The following is a 19,071-nucleotide window of genomic DNA, read 5'->3' on the forward strand; positions in this document are numbered from 1 at the left end:
GAACTTTTTCCCCATGACATACATGAAGATGTGAAAAGGCAAAGATGACAAAAGATTTCTATTAAAACAAGTAACAGTTGTATTTCATCATGTAAAAAATTAAAAAATAGCATTTTATATGCAAAGCAAATATAGTTTCTTCTTCTATGGATATTTATGTTAAGAAAACTCAATTCTAAAGCAGTAGTGTGTTCTGTAAATGCTGGGATTTTGTTTATTTTCTGGACTATTACATGTGTGAGGCTATTTAACTTTTTTTAATAAGAGGTTTTTTTTAATTTTATTTTTGGCTGCATTGGGTCTTCGTTGCCGTGCAGGGGCTTTCTCTATTTGGGGTGAGCAGGGGCTACTCTTTGTTGTCGTGTGCGGGCTTCTCATTGCAGTGGCTTCTCTTGTTGCGGAGCACAGGCTCTAGGCGCGTGGGCTTCCATAGTTGTGGCATGTGGGCTCAGTAGTTGTGGCTCGCGGGCCCTAGAGCGCAGGCTCAGTAGTTATGCTGCACGGGCTTAGCTGCTCCATGGCATGTGGGATCTTCCCAGATGAGGGATCGAACCTGTGTCCCCTGCATTGGCAGGCAGATTCTTAACCACTGCGCCACCAGGGAAGTCTGAGGCTATTTAACTTTGAGAAACATCCTTCAGGCTGTGTTCCAAAGTGTAATAACTAGAATTATTTATATTTATAAAACAACAAATAAAATTTTAGTTAAGCTGCAATATATTAGAAGGATATCAGAATGCCCAGGATCTGGATATCTCCCAGAATGGAAAAGACAATTCAGTTCCTATTTTTTCTTGCTTTCTTACAAATATGGAAGTTATATATGATCTTGGAAGTAATCAACATTTTTCTAACGTCTGCCTTATATTGACAATTACAATTTCCTAGGTTTTTTATTGACAGGTATATTTCAAAGCATAATTTATTAAACACCTAGAGAAATAAGCACATATTTGTTGAATTACTAAATAAAAAATAATAATGGGGAAAAATGAGCACTCTGAAAAGAGCTTTGCTCTGTCGACTCATAGCCATATTCTTTTGCTGTTTGGATCTTCTTCCTTCTGGAGAGAAGTTGCTCTGAGAGTGAGTGAAACATAAGATGGCATGAGTTGCTCATGTAGGAGGTTTCCCCTCTGATTGATTGTGACATTCTCTGGTCTGTGGGCTGGCATAGTCACTTGATAACCTCTTTATTCCCTATAGATTTCAATACTTCCCCCAAGAAAGATAAGCATTCTGTTTAGTACCCTTAGCAAGGGTGTATTAGCTCCCTAGGTATCATTTTTATGTTTTCTTACTGTAACACATAATACATCAGCATATTGTGGGGTCAGGGCAGTCCATTTACAATTTTAAACCTTGTATGTGGAGTGATAATTGTGAAAGTTATTGTTTGAAAAAGTTGATTTTTCATATGTTCGTCATAAATATATAAGTACTCAGACTAATTATTAACTTTTAAAATAACCTTCCTTCTATAGTCATGTCTTCATTATTCTGCACAGTGTGGTTCAGCTGAAACAATAAATGAATACAGATGTTATTATAGTGTTTCTGTCATAATATAACTTATTCATATGTCGTCCAAAATATTTTTACATCTTTAAAATCTGTAAACTTGCTTAAATATGTCTTTTTCTCTCTGTCCTCCTCTCCTCATCCTTCTCTTTCTCATCCTTGTCTTCTAGTCCTTCCTTCCTCTCTGCTTTATATCTGACATTTAGATTCTTCCTCTTGACCTATTAGTGGCCCAGTATTTATATAATTTAAAACACACATAAACAAACAAAAGAAATCTAAATGAACAGAAACATCTTATACTCTCTATTCACCTGGATATTTTTTTTTCATCCTTATAGTCTTGGCTCTAATAATACTTATGTACTATACGTATATACATTACACGTGTATTGGGGGTAAATGTATTTTAATAATGTGTGCAAAACCCCATATATATATGTGTATATATATGTGTGTGTGTGTGTATAAACATGTATTGATTGGAAGTGATAAAAATTAGAGTAATAATTCCATATATTCCTGAAATCAAATGCATACACTATAGAGAAAAATTGATGATTGATTGTAAAATTTCCATATAAGTTTCCAGTTTTTCCTCACAGGGAAAACTGAGAAAACTCTTGGGATAAGTAAGAGAATAGTATCTTTTATGGTATTTTCTTTTATTATCTGCTTTCTGTTAATCCTTTGCTGTATGTCACAGCCATTCTTGTCCCACATCTTTTCTACTGGAATTGTGTGTGTTTATTTTTAGGTCACTTTCTACGTTGTTTTTAAGCTTTGTGCCTGCAAATACTCAAAGTTTTCTTTAAGTGTAGTCTTAAACAATGGACTCTCTAGAAAAGTTTCTTCCTGCAACTATATACCTGAAAATATTTGCAGTTACTCCTTGAATGAGTCAGTTACCATCTCTTACCATCAGTTCCCTCATCTGTATGATACAAATAGCATATTTAACTAGGGGTGAGGATTAGAAAAAAATAATATAAAGCCCCAGAAAAAAAGAAGGTATTCAATAAATAGTCACTATCTCAATTATTAAAAGAGCAAAGGATGTGGAAAATGGAAGTTGAGTTTCACATAAGTGACTTTGTGGCAAGTTAATTTGCATTAGAAATGAAGAGGGTTTTTAGTACGCAGATTCTGATATAAACATCTGTAGTTTCTTAGGCTTCAACAAAGGCAAACTGTTTCAGGATGAAGAATTTCTGCTGTTCAAAGATGACTTTTAAAACATTTAAATATTGACATTAGTTCAGGAGCGCTGGATAGATGCATCCCTTTGGAGACATCAGTGGGGCCTTCATTTCCTCCAAAGAGTTTAAGCCTTAAATATTTAAATGCAGTTAAATGATTTAAAATTTGAAGAGGAGAGAATTTTATTTTTTAATGATGTGCACCACTTAGTTTACTCTATTTTTGTATTAGTACTTATTGCAAATTCCCCAAACACACTTAGTTATCATTTCTGGATCTTTGGTGATTTATAAAAGTAATTTCCAAGAGATCTCTAGCAATAACTTTCCTATGGGGCGCAGGGTCTATGCAAAACATAAATATATGCGCCAGGGTGATTCTCAGCAAAATATCTGATGGAGGCAATATTTTTTTAATTTATATCTCTTTTGCAGTCCAAGGAACTCTCGTTGTGGAGTTGTTTGAGGTCTGTTCATTGCGGGAGGTCCCCTGGATCTGGGGTCATTTATTGAGTACCTATTATGTGCTGGCGTTATACTTGGGTCTCATTGTTCATTAACATAGTAAGTGTTCAGAGAGAATTTGCACAGCATATTATGAGAACCTATAGGAAAATAATCTAATCAAGATTGAGGGAAATGTTGAGCAAAGGTGGGCATGAAAGCCTTTATGGAAATAGCCCTCAGTTACATCTTAAATAATGAGTAGAGTTCAGTTAACTGACAGGGGATTTGTTGAGGCAATGGAAACAAAAAAATTTGATATAGCTAAATAATGATATGTAAATAGAAAACAGTGATTAAAAAAATAATACATGACTAAGCAAAGCCTAAATTAGCAAAGATTTTACATGACTAAGCAAAGCCTAAATTAGCAAAGATTTTAGAGTCCATGCCAAGAACATCTATTTTATTTTGTTGCAGATGATGGTAAATCACACTGTAATGTTTAAAGAAGGTTGAAAATATAAATTTGTCTCTTTCTCATTCCTATCCCAAAATGCATGGCTGCCCCTTTTAATACTCAGGCATATCCTTTTGGGAAATAACTTCTTAAACTATCTCATATGAAGTCGCTAATGGGACATTTCTTCTTTTAGTGATGTTTGTAATTTAACATTCCCAGAGGTACACTGTCTTTGCTCAAAGAAACAATTTCTATTGGTGAATAATAAATGTACCATAAAAGAAATGTAGGATTATTATTTGAGATAAGACAAACTGTTCTTTCATTCCTCAACTAAAATCCATCCCTACCCCATTCTGTGTCTACCCTCTTGGTCTATATGAAATCTATATGATTTCACTCTGGTGACCACCACGACTCCTTCACTGATTGCAGAAGATGCTATATTCTGTGTGCATCAATCCCTGACTTCCTCCCAGCTCCAGCTACATCACAAGTGCTTGGTTTGTGGTGTGTCAGTGCTGGGAGGTAGAGGACAAGTAACTCCAGGATGATGCCACTGCATAGCAGCATTCTCCATTGAGCAGTCAGCCAGAGCAAGTTCAAAATAGATGGCAGCTGCATTACTGTCACATTCGGGGTGGCTCTAAAAGGTAGCTAAGATGGAGAAGTTTCCTAGTGGGTAGAGCTGTAAGGGGTATACCTGGTAATCCATTTTGTGTGCAAAGAGAAATGGGCTAAGATAACAATATGTACAGGTTCCTGGAAAGTGGTTAAAGGCAGGAGGCTGGGAAGAAAAATGGCTGGAGGCTTAGAGATAAGGGAATTAGGGTATAGGCATGTGAGCAGACATATGGGCATGAAGTATGAAGATATTGTATTTACATGGTAATCTCTCCCAGAATGCATCCATCAGATAGTAGATACTCAGTATCCAAAAAGAATTAACATTAGCTTATCTTCATGGGCTATCTCAGATCAGGTATAATAGCACACAAAGTGGCCACAGTGGCAGATATGTAGGGTATGTGTGGGGTCACTAGCATCGACTCTCATTTACTGAGATGAACATGGCTAATGTCTCTGAATATTCAGCGTGCAAGCTATAGAGACAAATGGTGATCCCCTAACACAGCGTCATTTCTTAAGGATGACTCAGTTACTTGTTGGCTGTTAAACCCCTCCCGTTTCAGAAGGGCCATCAGTTTGTCCTCAGAGAGATGGATACCTCTTCTGGGTATGGGTTTGCCTTTTCATCCCACAGAACCTCAGTCAGAATCTCTACTGAGGGGCTAATTAAATAACTGCTTTTACAGGTACAGAATTCCACATAACGTAGCATCTAATCCAGTGGCCCACTACACAAAGAAAAAGATATGAGAATAGACTATGGCTAGAAGATGCACTGTTTGTATTATATATCACACCGTCTAGATGCTGTTACCCTAACTGAGTGCTAGAATACCCAACTGGAGACACAGGTGAAGCACCTACTGGGAGGCAATATTCTGAAAGAAGAGGTGCCCTCAGAATTCAGTATACATATTAAACCATGGGTGTCTATAGTGTGCTGTATCTCAAGAAGTAGAATCCATGGGTTTAGGAACCAAGTGGCAAAAGGAGTGCTGGCTACACTTAGCAACGTTTTTAGTGATCACTGTCTGGGAGGAATGGATCTGTGGGACGAGTGGTAGACTGTGGCAGCAGTGGAAATGTGCTGTTCAATCTCCATCAAAGAGAAATGGCTGCAGGGAGCATAGCTGATGACAGACCTGTTACCATCCTTGTGAAACCACCATAATGTTCACATAAGGACCACACTTTCACCAGGCTGCTGTCAGCCAGTGACTGAGCATGGCACGGTACCAATGCTAGCCCCTGTCTGTGGGACACGGAAATCCTCTAATGTCCACTTTGGCTCTGGAACTCTCCCATTAATCTGGCCAAAACTTTCTTAGAACTGTCCAGTAGTCTGAGACTCTCTTGCCCAATCCTGTCTTACACTGTTGTCAGATATGCGTCATAGTATGAAGGCTCTCCCAGTGTTCTTCCTCTACTTTATTCTTAACATATCACCCAGTGAACCTCCTGCATTTCTAACCCCATCTCGGTATCTGCCTCTCCCAGGACCTGAATAAACACAATGATCAGCTGCTGAATGCGTTGATCATCTGTGATGTGTCAAAAGAAGCTCATAAAGCATGCCTCATTTTACATTTTAATATATGACTGCAAATGTGTTCACTGAGATTACAATCGTCTTTTCTCTCACAAGTTTCCATTTGCTGGAAAGCACTTCTTTTCTTTTAAAAGTGGTTACCTCAAAGTTGTAGATAATTGCAATAAGTATGTTATAGAAAGTGCCAGAAGTTTCTGGAATGTATTGTTGAAGCGTTAAATGACTTGTGTAATAACAGTTAGGTAAGGATTTATATAATACACAGTATAGTTGATCAGAATATGGCTGATGCAATACAGACCAATAAAATGTTGGCTGCACTCAAACTGCCTGGGACTCTTCCAATTGGCATATAAGCTAACTCTGCTAATTTTTTTTTTCCACTTTATTTTTAAATTTTTATTTCTGTTAATTGGAGTAAAATTGCTTTACAATGTTGTGTTAGTTTCTGCTGTATAATGAAGTGAATCAGCTGATAACCCTGCTAATTAACAGTAAACTTTTACTCTCTGGGTCAAAAGGCATTGAGTGAGCTGTGGACTGCCAAACACTGATCCTAAGACTACTCCAATCCCTTATGTTGACATCCACAAACAGTGGTCATTTGGTGCACTTGCTAGGACTGAGAAGTGGTCAAAGCTGGGGGTTTGGGGAGAGAGAAAGACACAGCCAGGGAGAGAGAGACAGAGATCAATCCATTCCTTGGGCCAAGTAACGCATATCATCCAACTCCCTTTTCCATGTCAGAGTCACTGCTTAGCACGTTGAAGAAAAGCAAATGACAGCTGTGTTGGGTCACAACCTGGGAGCTTCCCAAGAGTAATCTAAAACCAGCCTCTGGGGACTTCCCCATCTGTCCAGTGGTTAAGACTCTGCACTTCCACTGCAGGGGGCATGGGTACAGTCCCTCGTCAGGGAACTAATATCCCACATGCTGTGTGATGTGGCCAAAACAAAACAAAACAAAAAATGAAATAAAATAAAACTGGCCTCTGGACTCACAGAGGGCAAGGAGAGACTGAAGGAAGAGGCAGACCACTCTAGATTAGTAGGTGGTAGGTTTAATAAGGAAGCTTGTCTTGGGTGTCTGTAGGACAAGTAGTTTTCTGCATCCTCATGCCAGAATCTTGTAAGTTTATATAGAGGCCTTAACTGGGATCAGTCACGTATTAAGTCCAGATGGTCTCAACAACACCTTAATCTCTCAAGACTGTGTCCTTGGAACAGCTCCCACTGCAGGAACAGTAGACAGAATGTACATTCCAAGGATGGGAGAGGGGGTGAGGAGCCTCTGATTACAGGTCCCGCTTTCAGGTCAAACCAGTGGTCATGTTTTTTTCAGTGACCTCCCCCAGCAAAGTGTTCCATGGGAGTAGTGTTTGTTTTCTGCTTCTCAAGCTACTGTCTACTTCTTGACATCCTAACCTCCATCTTTCTGTTGACCTCGAGGTGTTGTTCACCAGAATAGTGCAAGTGGATACACAAATTGTAGTATATTGCTATAATAGGATACTAATCCACAAATAAAATTAAATATAATTACACATTAAACTGGATAAATATCACAATATTAAACAAAAAACAAGTCAAAAAGAAAACAAGTCAAAAATATCATGATCTGATATTTACTTATATAAAATTTAAAATAGCAAAAGCTAAACTGTTTTTCAATTAATTAGAAAAGCTTTAAAAAAGACAAAGATCTTCACAAAAGTCAGAATGGTGATTAACTCTAGAGACAGTGAGAGTGATGTGACTGCAGTTACCTAGGTGTTCATTTCATAAATATTCTTTGACTATGCCTACATATATATGCACTTTCTGTGTGATTAATTCTCAATAAAAATTACATTAGAATTGCATTACAGTTAATGACACAAAATGTTATAGGCATTATATTCTCAGCCATGTTAAGAATGCTTGAAATGTGATACTAAAGGAAAATACATGATTAACAAAAACAAAGTTTTAAGAAGCACTTTATTCCAGAGTTTGTTATATGAAAGTGATAACATTTAATCACTTTCTATTGGGAAAATATCCAAAACTATATATTATATACAGAACAATACATTTGAAAAACAAACTGAAGGGGATTAAATGGAAGCATAGTCTCAACAACAGAAAGTTCAAAACAGGAATGGCACAAAATATTAATAGAGCAGTTGGGGATTTCCTTCCCTTTTCTTAAAAATAAAATATTACACACCTTTTTTTCCTAATTGTTTTGTTTTCTAATAATAATCATGCTCTACTTACTTGTTAGAATACTAACTCTGTACACGTTCATTGCCATAGCTTTCACAAACCAAAATTGTGTAATATTCAGTGGTATCAGCCATGGTCTCAGCATGGTTCGTGTGATGATTTCCTGGGGCGGGTAGCTGAAACGTGGACCCTCAGGGAATTGGATCATTTGATGTGACAATTGTGCAATTTTGAGGTAATCCCCTCTGAGAACAGTATGGGGAAATTTTTCACTGTGGATAAAATGAGTTGATGGGCTCGCTGGAGGTGAGAGGAGATATAGGAAAGGAAGATTTAGGTTTTTAAAAAGTGTAATAAAATCAAACTTTATCCATTGCCTAGTTTTGCTAGAAACTGTTTTCTACTGACCAGTTGACTTCTGAACCAGGTAGAGGAATTAAAATCTACTCTACCTTAATTCTTTTCAACATATTCATGTTCCTTAACTAGAAGGAAAACCTTAAAATGCTGGGTTAAAAGAAAAAAAAAAAGCAACAATGACAGTGATGTTGGGTCACTGGACAAAGAAGGAAACAAAGTAAATGACATGAGCCATTAATCTGCCATGTTTCTTCTCATGTCTGCACCTGAGGAAGGTTGACTCAGATGTTTTCCTTGAGAAGGATATAGGGGACAGCAGCTATGGAATTAGAGACCCATTTCCAACCAAGACTGTGACCTGGCTTCTGCTTGCTTCTTCTGTACATTTCTCAGGAAATTTATGGAGTTCAACTTATCACTGGGGAAGATTTGCAAGATATTATCCATGAACTCAGTCAGTGCTCTGTCTGCTTATTATGCTTCTGCTTCTACCCTTCTCCCTAAAAATATCCATTTCTAAGAGCACAGAGCCTCAGTAATTCATTTCTCCAAGATGAATTTAGAAATAATTCTTCATTTTATGTTAGCTTATTTTTCTCTAAGACCCACTAAAAAATGTAAACAGCAATAATAAGAAATGAGATTCTCTCTTCTTTTCTTTAGTACCTGCTATGCATGGATGTGTGACAATCATATCTATGGTAGATAACACAGCATAATCTTCTCATTACTTCTGCCAGGGGCTCTATCCCAGGCATAGCTGACTGATCCAGGGATGTATATCAGCTCTACAGTTGTACATCATATCCAAGTCTAGTAATTAGATCATTTTTCTCAGAATTTGAAATTCAGAGGTCCTGCAGTTGAGTCAATCGAAGGCTGGCATTTTTGGAATGTCAGCATCAGGTAATGGAATTCCTAAGAGCCAGCCTTAGAGTGACTCTCACCTTGACCCAGTCCTAAGGGATTACAGACCCCTTTACTAGGTAACTTTGCTTGGAGACTTTCCAGTAGCCTCACTGAGACATTCTCAGAACTCTGAATAAATCAAGACTGTCTCTAATTTAAGTATCTTGCTGGGATATCACAATAGCTAACATATATAATACTTTGTATGCACAAAGTTTTCTAAGGGCTTTATATAAAAATCAATTCATTTAATTCTCAGAAAGTACTCTATCAGCTGGATACAGCAATTCATACTTTATAGATGAAAACATTTGAGATACTGAGACATTAAGTAATTTTCCAGAGCTTGTAAGTTAGTAAATGGTGAAGCAGAAAGTTAAACCTATATATACATCAGGCTGTAGCTTGACCATAGCAATACTCACACTCTAACCTGTGTTTCTTGAGCCCTCTTCATAAATTGCTTGTTCCTTTTTTTGCCTCCTTAAATCCAGTGAGGGAATCACTCAGTCCTCAGGTCTGTCTGTTGAGATCTCATAGGTAGTTGTGGGCTGGTAAGCAGTAAAAGTGGATAAGCTGTCTTTGCTCTTAAGCTTGAGGAATTCAGCTTCGGAAGCTCTGACCTCTGGTTTGAGGTTTATAGGGGACAACATGTCTATATTCAGAAAAAAAGAAGATAGGAAGACTTCTCAGCACAAACTACAATCACATCCAATCCTGCCAGCACTGGTAGAAACTGTATAGGACCGCATGAACAATTTAGCGGTGGCAGGCCAGCCCGATTCATGGGCATTAACGAAAATCATCTGAGTAATTCTTCCAAACTCTACTCCTGATCGTGGGATCATTGTTATACCTACCTAGCTTCATTCAAAATTTTTATTCCTGTTAAGAATGATTTGTTTCTCCCCCGGCCTGTCTACCCCTTATTCACAATTGTCCCCCATGCCAACATTTATCACCTAGAGTCACAGTCGCAGCACTATCATGGGTTTCTTCAGTTTCCACCTTCCCTCATTGAGAGCTATGGACCTTTTCATTCTTTATTGAAGGACGCCTTTAAAATTTCTTTCTTCTTGCTTTGAACACATATTTTGGTATCAAGAATCATTTTATTGTTTGGGTGTAACACAAAGCTCTCAGGGGCTTCAATACAGAGTAAGTGAATAATTATTGTAATTTTGGCTGTTTCCGTGTTGTTGCTTCTGCTCTTATTTATGTTAAATTTGTCCCCAACAAATACCTGACCAGCATTGATGACTAGTTTTAATGTAGAAGATACCAGATGGATTCATTTTTTTTCTACATTTAGTACTTCCAATTCTATTTTGGCCTCAGATTTTTTATCTGAATAAGAAAAAATTTACTCAATTTACTGTTTTCCACCTTGAGGTTTTCTGTTTCTGATGTTTACTTTCTGCCTGGTGTTCACTTAGTGTTTTGTTTATGACTTTATCTAAATATTAGGGTGGCGTTCTATTTAATCAATGTAGATTTAACAAGTATTTATTTGATTCTGGAAAGGGAAAGTCAAAAATGATGTAACCTTGCTATTAGGAAAAGAACTACCATTCAAGTATGGGGGACAGGTTAGTTTAGATTTGCATAAAATTATAAATTAACATTTAAATATATATATAATATATGCTTGTGATGTTTTATATTTAAAATATGTAATATACTATATACAATACATAACATACAATATACAAACAATGTAATGATATATAGCATATGTTACACATTCAATATATAAATATACTGATACTTGAAATCTGAAATAATATATAGGGCTCTTAAAGAACAGAAATATACAGTGTAAGTGCAAGCCAACTGTATATGGGAGAGCAGAGTTGCAAGAAAAAAACAAGAATCAGAGTTTAATGAGAATTTTTGAGGATGAATGGAACTGTAGACATGGACAAGAGTAGAGAATATTCCAAGAGGAGGAACAGCAAATTCAAAGTACAGTTGTGAAACAGCATCAGTTATAGACTTGTGGTGTGAAAGGTCTTCAAAATAAAGACCTTTTGTTTAAGCTGGGCCACTGTACAATTGGCTGTTTCTGTTTCATATTCCACACAGGATGCATCCTGTGATAGGAACCGGGATGAAATAGATGGTTTTCTCAGGTTAGGTCATTCCAGCTGCTTGTTAGACAAGATATTTTTAAGTGAGAGTTTTATGAAAAAGTATTTTTCTGGTAATAAATGAATTTTATTGATTGGAAACTATATTTACTTTAAATTTACTTTAAGTATAAAGATCCATGCATCTGTTTTTAATACTAAAACTTGGGATTTTGTTATAAAGTCTTAATTTCCTCTTACTTAATGATTGGTGAAGTAAATCACTTAACCCTCGAGGCCAATATATGGTTTCTTCACACAATAATGGAGATGTGAACTAAAAATGATTAACATGATTTCTGTCTATATTGGCGTTCCTCTGTTTGCCAATAAATACAGGTGAACAGAGGAACACCAGGGAAGATTTTATACTTTTGTCTCCTTATCAAAGTTCACATTCTTAATTTCTCTCAATGCATTTGTTCAAAGTTGAATTTAAGCACACACTATTGTTACATTGTGAAGTGCTGCTTCCTCCAGAACCTTAAAATTTTGATTGCTTCTTTATTAATTACTTTAGGAATTGTTTGTTTCCTTTGTGTGGTGCTCTGGTAAGTGGACATCAAAGGGTATCTTTGCTTCTCCACATAAGCACACTAACTAAGCAGAGGAGACCTCTGTGATTCCAATGAATATCCCTGGTCATCTGTGACCAGCTTGTTTCTCTATGTAAATGTAGGAGCTGCCACTGGCTGAAACTCTGTGTATCCCATATAAACTCTGTCTATATGGACTTAAATGTCTGTGTACTTTACTAGAGAGCCATGTGTTTTACCCACTATCATAGTAACATTCTTTTGGGGGAAGAAATCACTTTTAATTGGAATCCAATTTGAAACGTTTCATTGGGCAGAGATATAGAAGCCTTGATACCTTCTGTACAACAGCACTAGTAAGTAAGCAATTTATCCACAGAAATCTATCTCAGGCATTTTTATTGCTTATTCATTTCAGTTCATTATCATTTATCCAGTATTAGCACTGTCTTGGAAATATATATTTTTAAATTGAGTTAATGTTGCTTCTTCTTGCTCACTGAATATGCAATTGACACTACAGTGAATGTTCAGCAGCTGCCAATATTGATGCACGACAGTGCAGTAGTAATATCCAGATTGCAAGATAATTACAGTAATTAGAGCAAATTTCTAACTTTTGAATTTAAAAAAAATAATACAAGTTTCTTAAATGCAGTGCAGTTTCTAATGTTCATACTATATAATGGTTTGACCCCCTCAGTAGAAAAGGTAATGGATAAATCAACTTGAGATACCCTAAAGTAGAGAGGAGTAACTACTTCCAGGGGCAGCATGACATAGAGAAGAGGCAAAAATAGTCAAAAAGGCAAACTTTAAGTGCCAGGTATGAAATATCATTTATCTTATAGTAAAATAAGTGTTTCATACTTAAGCATTTATCAGTTTATCTGCTGTATGTTGTACATTCTTTAAAATAGAATGTGAGATGTTTGTCTGTGTAGGGGTATTTGGGTGAATGCCCCCTGCCACCAGATAGTTATCCAAGATTGAGAATACACTAGGTACTCAAGACACTTTGACTGATTGTGTTTCACATGATAGCTTTGTTTGAATTTCATTTTTTACTAAATTTCTTACTATGTGTTTCAGAATATTTATTTTCTTAGCTCATTATCATTTTGTCATTTATAATGAAATATATAATTTATCTATACGCCTGTGCTATGTAAATACCTACCCTTTTATTTTTCTCTACAACTCTTATATACTAAAGGTTCCTAGAAAATGTGTCATTTTTGCACAGTAAAGCATTACAGTTTAGAATTATACCTTCAATTCATAGTTAGAGCGCTTTTTTCCCTGTTCTGGCATGGTAGCCGATTCAGGATGTCCGATGGAAAATTATAGCCATTCATCAATGAAGACGAGGGAGTCATCTTTTATTGTAAAACCTTAGGCTTCTGGATGATTGTAAACTATCACAGACAGAATTACTCCCATTGTACTCCTCAGGGGCTTCTCCCTTCTCAGAGAAGAAAAAGAGAGATAGTAAAGTTTGTTTTTCTCTTAAACACTCTCTACCTGGAGACTCCAAATATGTCTCCTTGCTTCACACTTCTTCTAGATGTTAGGCACTTTTCTCTCAAAGTGTTAAATTGTGGGATTCAAATCAGCGTAACTCACAATGTGGTCTAGTCTACTGTCGAATCTACTGTGTGGTTTATGTCCAGGGAAGGCACTGTTCTATGAATAGATGTGGCAGTTTGCTTCTGGGAGACTAAAGAGACAACAAAGAGGGTTTTGTTTTTGCCTTTTTTTTTTGTATTATTTTCTTCTTTTGTCAGTAGGTGGACTCATACAGGGCAACTTTTCTGGTTAGCTACCCAAGAACCACAATGAACCACATAGTTACGGCCACTCACAACACAGAAGATACTCTCCATCTTCTATAGAAGCTCTTGTGTGACAACCCATCCCCTTTTTTCCTTTAATTTGTCAGGTAAAGTAGAAATAAAAGTTAACGGATTTTCTAAGAATGATCAATACCCTACAGCCTAGCGTTCTACCTTTCTTACCATATTTCCCTTCCTCAGCACATCTATTTTTATTCGCAGATTTTTGCAAGTCTAGATTTTTAGGATTTGTAGGAATGAATAAACCATTTTCGCCATCATGGTTTAAGGTAAAGATCATTTATTAATAAATAAATAAGTAAATGATAACTTATAATTTAAAATTTTATGCCTGGACAGGGTGTGTCCTCTTTGACAACAATTTCCGAAAATTTTGTGTAAAACCTAATTTTGTCTCAGGTTAGAAAATTCCTAAAGATAAGAGCCAACTAATTATTATTAAACTAATGGAATATAATTTTACTGTTAATATCAATATTATCATGGTAATAGATGATATCTTAAATTTTAATAGTCAGCAAGTTTTTCCACTCCCTTCACATGGGCAAGTAAAGTATGTGCTTCTTATATATGTTAGGTGAGATTTTTACACGTAACATAGCCGAAATATGGCAGTTGAATTTGAAAAATTCCAAAATGACAAGCATTCGTCATGATATTTAAGATCCTTTGGAAAGGGATATTTCAAATCTCTGTTAGTAATATACAAACTAGGAAATAAAACTCTTATTAGAAAAAACTTAAGCCTCAGTAAGAAGGATTTCAATTTTGTATAATTAATTTTTAATAAAATTTTAGAATTTTTGAGCTGGAGGAAAATTTGAAGATAATCACTGTCAGTTCTCTAGTTTTACATCTGAGGAGGTGGAGGCATGGGAATTGTATATGTAAACTTTAGTTTTGCAGTTAGTGAAAAATTTTGGGAATAACTTTTCACATTTTTCCTTAGTATCCATATTTATTTATGTTCTATAGTCAGGTTGTACAAAGAACTACAACCCCAGACTCATAAGTGGCTTCTCTGCACATGGATTTAGCCTGATTATAGAATCAAATGCTAAAGGAAAGTGTGAACCTTAATTCCATCAGAGAAAGCTATTATCATGATTTATTATGAACATGATTCATTATATCATCACTAAGATGGGAACACAACTTGTATTATAAGGGCTACATGGCCTCTACTTCTCACACCATATTTTAAAAAACCTTAAACCCAAAGTATGACAGGTATATGTAAAGGGAATTGATTTAAACTCCCTTAAAAATGCAAATGCATTCATAACGTTAAATCTGCACATATATTCAACCACTGACTTGGACTTCTAAACAGTTTCGGTTTTCTTACAAACCTTTTTTTTGATGGACTTTCCATACTTATTTTTCATAAGGGGTTCAGTTTTGTCATTAGAGACACAAATGCATCCTCAGGAAGTTTACATATATGTCAGGAGAGCTTAGTGAATCATCTTTGACAGAGAATAAAATCTTTACAGAATAGCAATGAAAAGACAGATGGTTATCAACATACGTTTCTCGGTCTTAGTTTTCCTCATAGCACTGAAAACAAATCCAAAACATATCACTTATTCTTTCCTCCAGTTTATACATGGAATGAGTATTGGGAAAAGTTAGGGCACGACATTCCAATTCTAGGATTCCCGAACCTCCTCATTGTTCCCGTTAATTAAAGTAGGTATTTGACATAAAACCAGATTGAAATTCAGCTCTAAGTCATTTCCACACTCATAACTGCAACACTTTTTGATAGAATTGGGTCAGGAAAAACACTTAGTGATAACTGAGGTTCAAAGTCCATGGTATTGTAGTCAAAGTCACTATAAATATATATGATTGCCTATTTGAGGCAGTATTTCTCTTGAAAAGAAGTCCTGTGGGTTTCTTTTTTAATTAATCGTAGTGATTTACAGATGCTGTGAATTATATCTGCAACTGAATTAGACAGTGACTTTATATTGACATTAGATATTTTCTAAAATTTTTGAAGTAGTCCATAAATCAAATAACCTCATGAACTTTCAGCACTTAGAATCACATTATTAAAAATATACTATAGAACTTGTTCATTTCTCTATTATTTTTTGTACAGTCAACTAGTTGTCAAAATGTTTTTCATGAGAGAGAGAGAGAACTCAGTTTATTCGAAAAGAGATCTGTCGTTGGATCTGTCATCTCTGTAATTGGTAAATGAATTCAAAAGCAGTTTGCGGCTTGAGAAATTTTGATGTTGCTGTGGTGTCATTTAATGACGATGACAATGATGATGACAGCAGTAGCAACAGATATTATTTATAAAATGCCTGTGTAAGGCCAGGCTTTCCCATACTTTAATCTCATTTGGTAGAGAATTCAGCAATGAGAAAATATGGTATAAAGGCATGATATTGGATATTGGTATAAAACTAAGAAAAAATTTGAGACAATACAAATGCTAAAAATAATCCCTGAAAGCAATTCCATTAACACAAAACTATATTGTTAATAACAGTTTTGTTTCTAAAACAAAACCATTGGTGAAGGGAAAAAGAAGTTAAATGTTAAAAATTTTATCTGAACTGAAAGTAATCAGGAGTAATACACTTTTCAAGTAGTCTGGGAAATCATGGTGATAAAATCTCAAATTTTAACCAAAAATAGGAAAGCATGCATATTTTTCAAGTTATTGCTAAAGAGGCAAATTTGAGGGAGATAAAAGAAAGCAGAGGCATGAAAAGTAGACAGGAACTTCGGATGGAGCCTTGACATCGTAGCAGGTATTAGATGGATCCTTCTGACTTGAACCACTAAGAAGCAAAGACAGTAAGCACACATGAAGCACCTGTTTATCAGGTGTCGGACAGCACAGGGTGGTGATGCTTGAGAAAAAGGAACATAAGAGGTCACATCCACATTTCCTTTCTGTGGGGTCACTACCCAAATTGTGACACAAAGAATAAGAGCCTAGACAGAACAGAGACCTAACTAGAAGACACATGGTTGGAGGCTGGGGCTCCTGAATCAGCTGGAATTTGTAGGACAGGAAATCAGTGATGAAGACTTTGCACAGATAAGCAGATCTGGAGCTCTGCACAGGGTCCTCCTTGAGGTTTTGCCTGAAGACTAAGCTGTGTGGGCACTGAGACAGACGCTGTGAGGCCAGGAAGAGAACAGCTAATGGGGAACAGTGAAGATACCTAACTGAACATCTGGGTATTTTATTATAACCCTAGAAAGATGCTTTAGAAGTAGGACATCTCTAATTCTTAAGTGAGGAATAGTCTGGATCCTGCCTGATACCTGAAACTAACGTTCGACAGGATCAAGCTGATTTGCTTGTTTGCCAGAATAAAACTCAATAAGATTTAGATGGATGCAACAAAATAAAAATACAGAATCTAACTTGCTCAGAATAGAATTAAAATCACCAGACACTGCACCTTATGAAAATAGATGCCAAAATAGAGACTCAAGGATACCCAACTGAAGTTTCTGTGGCAAACAGAGAAGATGTATGAAGAATGTATCAAGCACCTATAGGAGGATCACAGTACAGACCTGTCTCTCCAGCTGCTCACTCTCCATCTCTCTCTCTTTCTAGATAAATAGATAGATAAAAATAGATAAGTTAGACAGATATAGGTATACAAATTGTTTGAATATTTCTTGTCAATTACCCTGACGGTTTTGTAGTGATTTTTTCTTAACATCTTTATTGGAGTATAATTGCTTTACAATGGTGTGTTAGTTTCTGCTTTATAACAAAGTGAATTAGTTATACCTATACATATGTTCCCATATCTCCTCCCTCTTACATCTCCCTCCCTCCAACCCTCCCTATCCCACCCCTCTTGGTGGTCACAAAGCACCAAGCTGATCTCCCTGTGCTATGCGGCTGTTTCCCACTAGCTATCTATTTTACGTTTGGTAGTGTATATATGTCCATGCCACTCTCTCACTTTGTCACAGCTGACCCTTCCCCCTCTCCATAGCCTCAAGCCCATTTCTAGTAGGTCTGTGTCTTTATTCCCGTCATACCCCTAGGTTCTTCATGACCTTTTTTTTTTTTCCTTAGAATCCATATATATGTGTTAGCATACAGTATTTGTTTTTCTCTTTCTGACTTAATTCACTCTGTATGACACACTCTAGGTTCATCCACCTCACTACAAATAACTCAATTTAGTTTCTTTTTATGGCTGAGTAATATTCCATTGTATATATGTGCCACATCTTCTTTATCCATTCATCTGACGATGGACACTTAGGTTGCTTCCATGTCCTGGCTATTGTAAATAGAGCTGCAATGAACATATTGGTACATGACTCTTTTTGAATTATGGTTTTCTCAGAGTATATGCCCAGTAGTGGGATTGCTGGGTTGTATGGTAGTTCTATTTTTAGTTTTTTAAGGAACTTCCATACTGTTCTCCATAGTGGCTGTATCAATTTACATTCCCACCAGCAGTGCAAGAATGTTCCCTTTTCTCCACACCCTCTCCAGCATTTGTTTCCAGATTTTTTGATGATGGCCATTCTGAGAGGTGTGAGATGATATTTCATTGTATTTTTGAATTGCATTTCTCTAATGATTAGTGATGTTGAGCATCCTTTCATGTGTTTGTTGGCAATCTGTATATCTTCTTTGGAGAAATGTCTATTTAGGTTTTCTGCCCATTTTTGGATTGGGTTGTTTGTTTTTTTTGATATTGAGCTGCATGAGCTGCTTGTAAATTTTGGAGATCAATTCTTTGTCAGTTGCTTCATTTGCAAATATTTTCTCCCATTCTGAGGGTTGTCTTTTGGTCTTGTTTATGGTTTCCTTTGCTGTGCAAAAGTTTTGAAGTTTCATTAGGTCCCATTTGTTTATTTTTGATTTTATTTCCATTTCTCTGGGAGATGGGTCAAAAAGGATCTTGCTGTGATTTATGTCATAGAGTGTTCTGCCTATGTTTTCCTCTAAGAGTTTGATAGTTTCTGGCCTTACATTTACATCATTAATCCATTCTGAGCTTACTTTTGTGTACGGTGTTAGGGAGTGATCTAATCTCATACTTTTACATGTAGCTGTCCAGTTTTCCCAGCACCACTTATTGAAGAGGCTGTCTTTTCTCCACTGTATATGCTTGCCTCCTGTATCAAAGATAAGATGACCGTATGTGTGTGGGATTATCTCTGGGCTTTCTATCGTGTTCCATTGATCTTTATTTTTGTTTTTGTGCCAGTACCATACTGTCTTGATTACTGTAGCTTTGTAGTATAGTCTGAAG

At 36.3% G+C, this 19,071-nt stretch overlaps 2 long non-coding RNA genes across 2 annotated transcripts in view; one reads left to right on the top strand and one right to left on the bottom strand.

Annotated features, from left to right (window-relative positions):
- LOC141275854 (uncharacterized) overlaps nucleotides 1–19,071 on the top strand; it is a 168,882-nt gene that overhangs the window by 147,869 nt on the left and 1,942 nt on the right. The gene's annotated exons all lie outside the window — the stretch shown is intronic.
- LOC141275853 (uncharacterized) overlaps nucleotides 7,776–19,071 on the bottom strand; it is a 205,814-nt gene continuing 194,518 nt past the window's right edge. Inside the window, exons 3-5 of the long non-coding RNA XR_012324317.1 lie at nucleotides 17,360–17,398; nucleotides 13,221–13,413; nucleotides 7,776–9,938 (exon numbers count right to left, since the gene is read on the bottom strand). This is a non-coding gene — a long non-coding RNA (uncharacterized lncRNA). The remainder of the gene's footprint in view (nucleotides 9,939–13,220; nucleotides 13,414–17,359; nucleotides 17,399–19,071) is intronic.

This window comes from Tursiops truncatus, chromosome 11, assembly GCF_011762595.2.
Source record: "Tursiops truncatus isolate mTurTru1 chromosome 11, mTurTru1.mat.Y, whole genome shotgun sequence".
NCBI classification, from domain to species: Eukaryota; Metazoa; Chordata; class Mammalia; order Artiodactyla; family Delphinidae; genus Tursiops; species Tursiops truncatus.